At 40.5% G+C, this 12,530-nt stretch overlaps 1 long non-coding RNA gene across 2 annotated transcripts; it reads left to right on the top strand.

Moving 5' to 3' along the window:
* Positions 1-9,988: 9,988 nt before the first annotated feature.
* LOC102550034 (uncharacterized) lies at positions 9,989-12,211 on the top strand. 2 transcript variants are annotated; one of them, XR_360156.5, is made up of 3 exons: positions 9,989-10,128; positions 11,330-11,465; positions 11,692-12,211. It is a non-coding gene; the product is annotated as an uncharacterized LOC102550034 (long non-coding RNA). The 2 variants fall into 2 exon arrangements; XR_005494406.2 differs by having other exon boundaries at positions 10,007-10,198.
* Positions 12,212-12,530: the final 319 nt, after the last annotated feature.

Genomic DNA, 12,530 nt, shown 5'->3' with positions numbered 1-12,530 from the left:
GACAAGTAAAGTTCATCCCTAAAATAAAAGTTGCATTCTGCCTGAACTGGACAGACGTTAATAATTCTATTCTCCAAATTCATCTAACTGAAAAGTTATGGCAGAAGCCCGTCTCTGGAAAAACCCCAAGGGCAGCTCGTCGTTTGTTTAGTTGAATCTTGTTATTAGATGGAATTGAAATCCGCATCGATGGAAATAATTCAATCAGCTAAAGAGGTTCTGAGCTACAGCAAAGGGTTTGTGGGATTCCATGAGTAGCTGTGATATCAGCATCGGGGAATTTGTCTTTTACTAAGGTGACTAAACGGCCTATTAATATTGGCTATGGTGGTTACAGGGACACAACTCTTAGCCCAGCAGAGCGCGTGGCAGGCACAAAGGAAGAATGGGGTCTCTCAAGTGCAGCAACCCTGGGCTGGAATTGCAGGGCTTCTGTTGGCCAGTTATGCAGCCTAGAAGATAGTCCTTTATCTCTTTGCTCCTGCTGTAGCTATCAGATCAGAGCGATACACTTAATGTGTTCCTTTATTGCAAACACTTAAAAATCATGTGCTTAAAGCACATAGCAAATAAAGTTAGCGCTGAACAAAGAGAAGATAATGCACCCATTTCTGTGTCATCGTTACTGTTGGCTTAGGGAGATTCCACTAGGCTCCACCCAGGGACCTAGCAAAGGCCAGGGACCTAGCAACAGCTGAAGACATCGTTATCTGTCACTTCCAGGTGGCCTGGCATAGAAAAGGACTGTTCACCAACCAGTTCTCTCTCTCTCTCTCTCTCTCTCTCTCTCTCTCTCTCCTCCCTCTCTGTTCCCATGTTCCTGGATGGTTCCCCCTACCCATTTCTGTCTTCTTCCTCTCTGTCCTCTGTCCCCCTTCTCTGCCCTTATGGTTCTGCTCCCGTCTTTCTGTCTCTACCCCTTCTCCAGGCCCTGAATCCCTCTCTTTCTTCTAAATAAACCTATATATCAGGTCTGTTACAAGATGCGATTTCTGAGGGAGGACACCTTGGCATGCTATACCCCACACACACCAAATTATATTTCATAATAATATTTCATTTCTGATATTTATCTAACAGAGTTCATCAGAAACATGAAGTATGTATGAAGGCGAATATCATCATACATCAAGTAGTAGACATCCTTGGCAATGTTGCCCAAATTCAAAAGTCTCCAAGGTTTGTTTATCCTAGCTATCCATGATAAGAAAGGGCCTCAGAACGTTTTTTTTTTCTTTTTGGTGAGCATATATAGTAGAAAAAGGTGTCACTTGCCAATCACTGAGAGTAACCTCTGTGCTAGGTGTTTTCCAGGCAATAGACACTTAAAGTAAGGTATATTGGGAATGAAGAAAACTAAAAATGCCTTTAACAACTTGCCAAAACCTACACAGTGAAACACAAAACCGGAATTTGAAGGTGCACCTCTAGAGGCCTCACTCTCTGATGTACTGTTTGTTCAATGCTATTTCCCAAGACATCCAAGTCCTTTTGTGGTCCCATGTCTTCCCCTCATTCACCCAAAGGCCTGTTCAGTGTATGCAACTGCTCAGTGACAAAGGAAACATGGACCAGAAAAAAGTATCTTGGTATCTGGGAACTATGTAATTGTGAAGACGCCCTGAATTATACTTTCTAATAAGCAAAGGTTAGCCAACAGTGGTAGCCAACACTCGCAGGCCGAGAACATGGGATTAGCTTTCTGTGTACTTGCAAGCATTCTCTCAGCAAGATGCCCTTACCTTGGTTACCAACAGAGAGAGAGAGCCAGCTTCCATCTCCAAACCTCGCCCACACTGAGTGACTCATACTCCAAGTGAGGGACAGGGACAGGTTTCTGCTTCAGTCTCATGGGTGAGAGTCTTCAGGATTAACAAAAACTGCAGATGCTGACGCCAGTGACCACATTTTCGAAAGCATCTGGAGTCAAGAAGACAAGGTTCTAAGTTGAGGGATTGTAAACAGAAACATGTACTTTCCCTCCAAATTAAGTAGAATGGTATAGGTTAGTCGAATGAACACGAATGCCTCTCCTAAGAGGCACGCTGTGGTACCAGAGCTCTAGTCAAATAGCATGTCTTAATTGGTCTGGGTGTGAGAGCACAGACCTTTGAGCAGAAGCAGCGGCAAGTAGATCTCTGCATTCAAGGCCATCTATCCTAGTCTATACGGTGAGTTCCAGGTCAGCCAAGGCTGCATAGTGAGACTGTGTCTTGGTATATGTTTGAATTCTATATATTTGAAACATGTATGTGTTTAAGTAACCTGAGTCCAAGTGTTAAGACGTAAACTTCAAGAAACTTTTCATGAGAAACTATCCCTGCCCAACTTGAGATATAATTGTTTTGTGGGTCTGTGAGATGGCTCAGCCAGTGAAGGCACTTATCAATGACCTGAGAACCTGAGTCTGGTCCCTGGGCCCCACATGGTGGAAGGAGGGAACTGACTCTTCCAAATGGTTTTCTGATCTCCACACGGGAACTCATTTTTGACCACACACATATACACATACATGCCTAAGATAAATAAATGTAAAAACTTAATTAAAAGTTTTGAAACCCAAGTACTGACACAATCATTTTCAATTCATTGGCATTATTTCCAGAGCTATTAATCCCGACAGAATTCCTACATGCTGTGCTATGAATCAGGTGAGCCTTAAATTCCTAAGTAGCACAGGCCAGTAGTTTACATGAGTTTCTTTCTGTATTTTTGTATGTGTGCATATGTAAGTGTGTACTCCAGCACATACCTGGAAATGAATAAAATCGCATTTATGTGACACTAGATTTCACTAATCTTTTTCTAGTGACTCAATTAATGCAGAAGATGAAAATCATTAAAGAATTCATATCACGTTTTCAGGTTTGATGTTTTCGTTTCCAAACACTGAAAATGTCCAATATAAAAAAATAGACCTTGAAAAACAGATTGTCATGGTCAGGGAATAAAGTATAAATCAATAAATGGATGCTCTCCTGTCCCATCTTTATAAGCCAGTCAGAAAGGGAGCTTTCTTAGGAAAGACAGAAGGAAACTATTTCTCCCTACATATGTACATGCATGTGTGTGTGCGCGCGCACACACACACACACACACACACACACGTGCGCACACACACATGCACACACACATAAACACACGTGCACACACACACAAACACAGGTGCACACACACATGCACGCACACATAAACACAGGTACATACACACACATGCACACACACATAAACATATGTGTGCACGCACACACACACAAACACACATGCGCACACACACACACACACACACACACACACACACACACAAAAGGGGTGCCATGATGTAAACAAGACAAACATATATAGTTAGTGCACTAAGAACTAAACCTTCCTTCCTTCCTTCCTTCCTTCTTTCCTTCCTTTCTTCTTTGATTTTTGTTGTGGGGGTGGGGTGAGGGGCACACAGAGAAAGAAAAGGAGGCTGACTCTATGTAGCCCAGGCTGGCGCCAAAATTATAATCATCCTGCCTCTGTCTTCAAGACCTGAGATCATGGGCATGGGACGCAATGGTGGAAAATCTGCTATAACGGATTCCAGGGCTGAGCTGGAGCTAGAGAATCTCCTACTACCTTCACCTGGCAGGGCATTTCCTGCCACATCAAAGGGCCTTTGTGGGTTGATTGTGGGCTGATGAAAGAACCTCATTTTTTCATGATGTGCCCTTTGTTCCTGTTGTTTAAAGTAAAATTGCTTCTGCTTGGCTTCTTACACAGTTCATTAGCTTTGAGAATATTTATTGAGTCCTTAGCTTTGGCCAGACACCAGCCAGAAACAAAACATAGAACCTGACCGCAGATTTGGGGACATTAGCATGTCTTACCACAGTAACTTTTATCCCTTTGTTGGACTCAGAAAGTAGTTCTGTCAAAACCAAGTTGGTGAAATTCACATCTGGAAGAACAGTAGGGTTCTGGAAGGTTCCCATCGGCACAGCAACCCAGAATATCCCACCCTCACGTACCTCGCCAGGAACTTGACTCAAGTCCTCAAAAGCATTGCTGCAATCATAAGGTCTGGGAATCGTAGGGTTCTCTACCAATTCCACAATCCTGGATTCTGGAATGAGACTCTAATTTAACCCCTGCTTTGCATACACACGTGAACTAAGGTGGGTTCTTCACCATGCTTCCTGGCTATGCCTACTCTCTGTGGCTGAAGCTTGTGATAAGGATTCAGTAAAGTAAGTGTGTGAGGCGACAGACACATCAATAAATGCTCCACTCTTCGTCCTCTTTGATAGCTAAGGAACCGACATTCTGACAAGATGGCACTGAGTGATTTGGGGGTTGATTTTGGTCTTGCCTATGTACTCACTTTTACTTTATGTGTCTATTTTTACAATTTCAAAAGAGAGTGAGCATTTCATTAGCCTTTTACAATCATGTAGCTAAAAGCCAATGAAGCTGAAGAGTGCGGAGCCACATTAAAAAAACAAAACGAAAATGTCCTTGGTTCCTGAATTACACAGTCCACAGTTCACAGAGTGTGGCTGCCCCTCATGCTCTCTTTTTATCACCCGACGGGGTCAGCCTTGGAATTACTGTGCACCTAAACGGTTGGGTTTCCCTTCTCCACAAAGAAGTATTGGGGGGTGGGTAAATAATGTTCTGTGGGTTTATTCTTTAACTTTTTTATTTTTAATAACCTACAGTATCTTGCTATTTAGAAAATACAGTAATTTGGGTAACAATAACTGGTTTATTTGAATTCTTTAAATGGCCATTTCTTTGCTCGAAAACCTATCCTACTCATAATTCTATATATTGTTCGTTATTTTTTATTTATTTTTTTATTTTCTGAAACAGGGTCTCATACAGAGGAGGTTGTCCTCAAACTCTTGATCCTCCTGCCTCCACTTCCTAAGTGCTTCATAAGCCTGTTTTTTTTTTTTTTTAATTTGATACAAAAACAGATGAAATGATAATACGTTTAAAGTGTCTGGCATGCGTCAGCATTTGCATCAAGAAGTTTAAATATAAAAGATGCTTTCTGAAGTAAACTTTAAACCAGCCCTGAACAGAGATTACAGCAGCTCAAATTTTGGCAACCAAACCAATGGAAAGAACTGCTGTTCCGTGTGGCTATTTTGACAGGACAAATGCAGATATCCAAGGGAATTCACAAATGAAGTCCTTGGCGATCAATACTGGAAACTATGCTTAAGGGGTCTGATGTTAGAGACTGGCGGGAGGCTCAGGCGTTAACCAGGTAAGCACAGAGGGGCAACCCTTTAAACAGGAGTCCTTAGGTGACTAAAAATCAAACCAAGCAACAAGCAAACCAAAAGAGAAAAAACAATAAACAAACAAACAAAAAACAAACAAACAAACAAACCCTGATGCTTGTTTGAGGCTACTCAGGTTGAATCATCACAGTTTATCACTGCATAACTCAGTTTTCAGCTGTTGTGACCAAATGTTTAAGAGCAGAACTGCAAAGGGGAGAGGTATTTGTTTACTCTGCCTCCTAATTTCAGAGGTTTCAGGGCAGACTCTGCTGTTTTCCGAGCTATTTGGGGCCTACGGGGGCCTACGTCGTCGTCATGGCAGAGCATCTTGGCAGGGAAGGCAATCTGTATTGGTTATTTTTGCATCTTCAAAGGGAGTGCCCAATAGAGACAACTGAGGAAGGAGAGAGTTACTTGGGTCACACTGTCAGAGAAATTTCAGTCCGTCATAGTAGAAAAGGCAAAGTGAGTGACTCCATCCTGGTGGCAGCAAAGTCAGTTGGAGCAGCTGTTCACGCTGTCAGTGTCCAGAACCAGAGACTGATACTAGAATCAGAGGGGCACGCCCTTCAAAGGTCCACCCACAGTGGCCTATTTCCGCCAACCAGGTCCTGCTTCCTAGAGGCTTCACATCCATCAAAATAGAGCGACACACTTTGGACCATCCAAAACAGAAGCCCTTGGGGCACATTGTGGGCTCAAGCAACAACAGTCTGGTAGAGCAAATACTCTCACCTCAGAATGCTATGAAAAATGTCTAACCTCCTGGTGCATACACAGACCACAGCTATTCAGAGCAGGTACCAGATGACTATTCAGAACAGCCTTAAAACATGAGGACAGACACCAACAACTAAGTGTTAGCGCAGACAGAGGTGTAAATACCCATCCCTGTGCACTCTTTAGAGAATTTGTGTCAGTCCCACTCGCAGTTCACTTAGAGATAAGGAGCAGATATGTGGCTGTGACTGGAGAGTGACTAAAATTGGTAGGAGAAAGAGGACATGAAACTAGGCTGTAGTGGAAGGATTTGATTTTAGAAAAGGGACAGAGCAGAACTACAACCGAACCATGTACTCAGTATCCCTTTTAGCAAGACACTGAGCAGGGTCCAGCCCACCTATTTGGAGTTGGATAATCTGAGTATTGTCCATGAAGGATGGGATTGACACGATGACTTTCCAGGCAAAACCGAATCTGCAGATCGAATGGGATTGCCTGGTTTAGCTGCCCTTAAAAAGAATACCAGCATGTTCCTGAGGACAGCTTCTAGTCTCCTTTGTCCTTTCTCTATCTTGACTGAGTTATCTAGGGTTGGTTTCTGCTGCAGTCAGATCAGAACTGATAGACAAAATGTTTGCCTTGTTCTGACCAGCACACAGTATCCCAACTAACTTTACCTAATCTCATTAGCCTTAAAACAATCTATTGTTCACTCACTAACTGTTTCTACTTAGCTTTAAAACATTTTAACACAAGATTGTACTATATGATTTATTACATAATATATTTATTGTATATAAATATAGTTGACTTCTGCCCATGATTTGCTATGCCCCACCCCACAGACACACATATAAGAAGGAGGAGGCCATTGTTGATTATAGCAATGGTAAGTTACAACACCGTTTTCTCCACAGCTGCTATTCTTTCACAAATGCCCTTCCCAACATCTCATCCTCTAGAAGGTTTATCCAAAGAACTGACTTAAATATCAGCTCTGTGAAGCCTTCCCTGTTTCCCAGACAAAGTAATCATTCACATCTGTGATTCCTGGCAGTGCCACTGTCATTGGAACAGTGCCTCGATGTGCCTTTTGTTGCAGGTAGCTGGACTCCTTGAATAATTTATCATGGGTTATTCAGGGTTATGATAAATACTGAAAGTTGGATTGTATAACATTAGCACAAAGGTTAATAACATTATCACAAACATGAATAGCATATATTAAAATGCTACTTGGACCTAAAAGTTCAATCCAAAGAAAATAAAACACGCCCGGGGATACCTCCAAGCAAAGCAGAACCCTGGCACTGAGTTCACACATGGTTCCCACACTTGGAGACTCTCAATGTCCTCTCTTACAGAAATCAAGGATAAAGGGGCTTCTCTGAAGGAGGGCAGTGGTCCTAAAATATGGTAAGATTTGAGGACAGAGTCACATGCTTCAAGTGAGGGAGGGTCTTTTAAAGAGGCTACTTTTTTTCTAGATTGAATAATTTAAAAACATTTTACCATTTTTCAAAGAGAAAAACCAAGACACATTGACAATGTGTTAGTTAATTAAATAAAACCAGGATCACTGTGGGTGTGAAGAGTCATATGTTTGTTAAGTATAGTCTAGTTCAAATTCATCTGGAACAAAATAACTAGACTCTGTGTAATGCTTCACAATCAACAAAGCAAGCTCACACATATTATTCATGGGACTCATACACCAAACCTGAAAGGTTTCTTTATCACTTATGTTTTATTTGACAGGTAAGAAAAAGAGGCCTAGGACAGATTAGAGGACCTACCCAAGGTCACATAGCTGCTAGGGTCACCTGGGAGTCATGCCCAGTTCCTCTAATTCCAGCTCATATCCTTTTCACGACATCATTCTGCCTACAGTGGGGGGTTGGGGGGGGGCTGGTGTAGACACATACTTAGAAATGCCAAATCTGTTCTCTAAATAGATTGATGTTCTTTTAGGAAACTAATCACATTTCTGGAGATGAAATTTTGTTGTCGGTTTAGCTCTAAAACGTTTTGATGAGAAAAGTAGTTGACAAAATTTACTTTCAATGGAAGGCAGAATTAACTGAATATCTTAATTTTCATTTTCTGTGGATCACAAATTTGGTTCAGAATTATGACAAGCTACATACACAGATTTTAGCTTTTAAAATTTATGGAGATGACTTTAGTTTGGGATTCTAAGTCCCTTTTTCTTAAGCGTTTAGATCCTCCCGTCCGCCTCTCTCTCCTGGTCTCTTCATCTCCTTCTCTGAAGAAGATAAGCTGAACATTTTCTTCACAGAAGAAACAAATGAAAGGAAATGGCATCAAGCAGGCCTGATCTAGAAAATTAGGGAATTCTGAAGACTGAATCATACATTATGTAGAAAACAAATGAAATCTGGTTGAAATTAGGCAACATACATCTTCACATTTTAGAGAAAGCAGGCTAAATAAAGAATGAGACTTCAGAGATTTTTCAGAAGAACATTTGACTGAATGCCAGATAATATCCAAATTGACCATGCCAAGTACAAGCATGATAGTGCTTTTCTCTACAAGTTAGGCTGACCAAAAACAAATTACATTTAGCTAAGTTTGCAGGGCCAGGAAGCAAGTAATTGCGTAATTGAATGTGTGCCTCTTATCCCAGTTCAATCTTATTTTGCTTACTCACAGGGAAGCTGGAGAATACTTACAAGATTTTTCAGATACAAATTTCAGAAGTTTTGAAATAGGCACGCATCGTGTAGAGATAAAAGTGAGGTTAATCTTCAATCATCTGAGTTTTACGTAGCTTATGTCTGATTTCCTCCTTTTGCAGCATAGGTGCAAGTCACCTACGTGTTTTTTAATAAACAGCCAAACTTGGTTAAACATTCTATATTTTTCAAGCTTTTAGTCTTTGGATTGTGAAGCCAAAGATACATTTCAGGTTCGGCCCCCTGAAGCTAGACAGATTACCTTCAGCCAGCACCTGTGTCAGAAAGGGAGCAGCAGAGAGGAGGCTGGGTAGCAACTTGGCTTCGACTCAACAGTGAGAGGCTGGAAGCAACATGGGCACAGCATGCACTCCATCTATGCAGGCAATCTGTTGCTATAGCATTGAATTTCACTTAAAAATGCCAACAAGGATATTTGCTTCCCCCATATTTTACTGATTGGTAGCTAGAATGGCTCCCGATTTTGGGAAAAACATTAGAGTGAAGAGATAGCCAATACAGATGGGTTTCATCACAAGCCAAAGATCTGAATGACAGCAAAAGTATTTCCTCAATTTAAAATTTCTATCAACGAGAACATTTCTAAGCTACAACAGACGAATCGATGATACTATTTAGAAGTGAATGAAGCTTATATTTATCATATGTACATAAATAATAGAAATTTTATTATATAGAATTTAGTGTGACAGTTTATAAGTTAGTTTAGCGTTGCTTAGCTACTCCTTAGCTGAAGCCGCAGTGTTGTAAACAATTTATAAAATATTATTAAGATGACTTGAACAAACATAGATTTGCTTTAAATTTTGAAGCTTACTCTATTCTTTTTTTTTTTCTTTTTTTCGGAGCTGGGGACCGAACCTAGGGCCTTGCGCTCGCTAGGCAAGCGCTCTACCGCTGAGCTAAATCCCCAACCCCAGCTTACTCTATTCTTATGGGTAGCTTGTGATATCTGTATGTCTCCAGTGGTATGCCAACGCAGCCAGATAGATAATTAAGAAAAATACCTGAATTATTTTCAAAATCAAGAGAAAAAGATCATTTTAAAAATATGTAGTAGCAGCTATCAAATACTAAAACTTTCTATTCATAAAGGCCTTTTATAGCATATGGATCCCAGTATGTAATGAGACTGCATTGTCTCACTCTTCCAAAAATAATGAAAAGTCTGAGCACACCGATTAATTTCAGACATGAAGAAACTGATTTCATTAGTACTGAGAAATCTTAAGCTACAGCTTGAGCTTCTCCACCAGAAGCCGGAAGCTGGAAACCGGAAACCGGAAGTCAGAAGCAGAGCACCTACTTACACACTCTGAAGAGGAAGGCACTGGGAGGAATGTTCTAAAGAGGGACGCAGCCAAGAGGAAGTGATCAGCAGGGGTCAACGAAAGGAAAGATGCTGCGGTTCCTTCCGGGTAGGGAGTCAAGAGAAATAAATTGCAGGTGCTCAGAGGAGGCAACAAGACGTATAATTATAAAACCATGGTAACTAGAAAAGGCCCAAGGCAAACTTTCTCTGTCTTGAGTTGCTATTGATGACACTACCTTGCTTTACCTAAAAGCAGATATGGTTAAGAAAAGAAGAAAATTTGTCCTTCAAACTTTCTTTGAACTTCACTTAAGATCCCTTTTGGAAGTCTCTCTGATGTAAAATCCTTGAATTGCCTCTCTATACCAAAAACCTATGTATTTGTGTCTCGTGACTCTGAATGACTCGTCCTGTGTGTGTAACGTGTCTTGTGTCCACGTTTGGGCATCTTTTCTATCAGAAAGAACGTTTCTACTTCCGTCTTTCAGTTTGTGACTAAAATTGCTGTAGGTTTGATTAAAGGGGCCGTCAGTTGGATCTCTGAAGTATCTTCTCTGCACCTTTGGAATCTCTCCATCTCTTCTTAACACAGCAACATCACCTTGACTTACAGAAAGTGTGCTGCTAAGAAGCACGTTGCTAGGCTTGCTCCACATTAACAGCCAGCACCATCAATACAAACAGTTGTAGGGAATAATTGGTTCCTGTTTGTGACTGACTGGGAGGCCTTTGTTAAAACCCAACATTGGCCAATCTGAAAAACTATGGTTTGAAGTGAACCGACATTGTAAGAAAAATTCAGTAATTCCTGCTTAAAAAACTGTGCACTATCATTAAATAAATTCACATGTTGCTAGCAAATAAATACTCTTTAGACAATTGAGTTCAATTACCCTACAATTGAAACAATACTAAGTTAGAAAAAGCAGCATTTTAACTGTCAGTACTGGGCATCCCCCCAATCTCCCATTTTATTTCTTCATATGAAAACATTCATTTTCCACCTCTAGCAGTGTTATTTTGGACTTGAGAACTAAATTATGTTCCGAATTCTATAGTAGTGCAATTTGTCTGATATGATAAGAGGGTAGCCAAAAATGTGAAAGTCATATGATTAGCAATTACACAAACAAAGGAATAGCCTAAAGTTGAAATCTCATCACAATTTTTTCTGTGCCCAAAGTTTTAAAGGAGCTCAAATCCATTACCTAGTTTCTTATACAATATCTCACCAAGCGTAATGGGTCCATCATCTGAAGTGTATGTTATGTCTTTCCTCACGTGACGTGTGTGTTTTATCTTTTCAGATCATGGCTCTCAACCTCTTGTCTACGTCTTTGCATCTATAGCACTTTAACAATGGGTGTGCCAAATGAGGTTGACCAAATCAACAGCTCTCATAAATTCCCAGCATTTTTATTGTCATTGGTAGGGGAATGAAAGGTTCGTGTGAATATTATCTGTTCTTCTAACCAGATCAGAGCTCATCTCTGTTGATTAAACCCGTTCCTTTGGAATAATTAAGACCCTGAGGAATTTAGCATATAACATATAACATAGTTTGCTTACCTAACATGTTAAACATATATCATGTTCTTTCTATTGAAATACAGTCTTTTAGGGAATAGTGAACATTTATTTTATTTATTTATTTTTTGTCTTGGCTAAGATGCAACTATAAACCTGGATGAGACAGCTCCTGAAAGCACATTGAAGTTCCCTGCAATAATTTGGTTACTCCGAAAGGTCAGATTCATCAGAAGGCTCAGTCCTTAGCTGCTGGCTTCATGCAGCCTGGAAATAGCATGGTGAAATCCCACCACAGGATCTCGTCACCCAGCTCATGAAGGGGAAGACATGGAGCTTCTGCTATGTTTATTATTTCAAGTCCTTTAAACCATATTGCTCCTTGAAGGGTAGCAATCTGATGTGAGGTGTCTATGAACCTTGTCAGTCATCACTTGCTTTTTTTTTTAAACAAGTATTTGTTTGTTTATTCATTTATTTGTGTGTGTGCATATACATGGGGCTCAGAAAACAACCAGCAGAAGTTGGTTCTCTCCTCTACCAAGTGGGGTCCAAAGGATGAAATCTAAGTCATAGGACTTGGTGGAAAGGGTTCTTACCCAATCAGCCGTGTCACCAGCCCCTGGCTGCTTGGTTTTTTAAGTAAATTCTGTTACTAACAATTATCTGGGATATCTCATTCTTTGAATTATCTTAAAACAGAAGCTTGGTTTGTGTTGTAAGCTGAACATCCCCCCCCCACCACCCAGTATAGATTCATATACTGAAATCTAAACTCTAAGGGTCTTGAAATATGTCTTATTAAAAGTCTTTAGAGAGCCAGCTGACTTAAAGTTCAATAGAATGACTTCTGATCCTATTCAACTGTTATTCTAGTAAGAGGAAAATAGGATGAAGGCACAAACTGAAAACCATAAGACCAATCAAGGGAAAATGCCAACTCCAAGCAAAGGAAAGAAGCCTCAGAAGAACATAAATCTA

Source organism: Rattus norvegicus, chromosome 15, assembly GCF_036323735.1.
Source record: "Rattus norvegicus strain BN/NHsdMcwi chromosome 15, GRCr8, whole genome shotgun sequence".
Taxonomy (NCBI): domain Eukaryota; kingdom Metazoa; phylum Chordata; class Mammalia; order Rodentia; family Muridae; genus Rattus; species Rattus norvegicus.
This window is presented reverse-complemented; position numbering and strand designations above follow the sequence as displayed.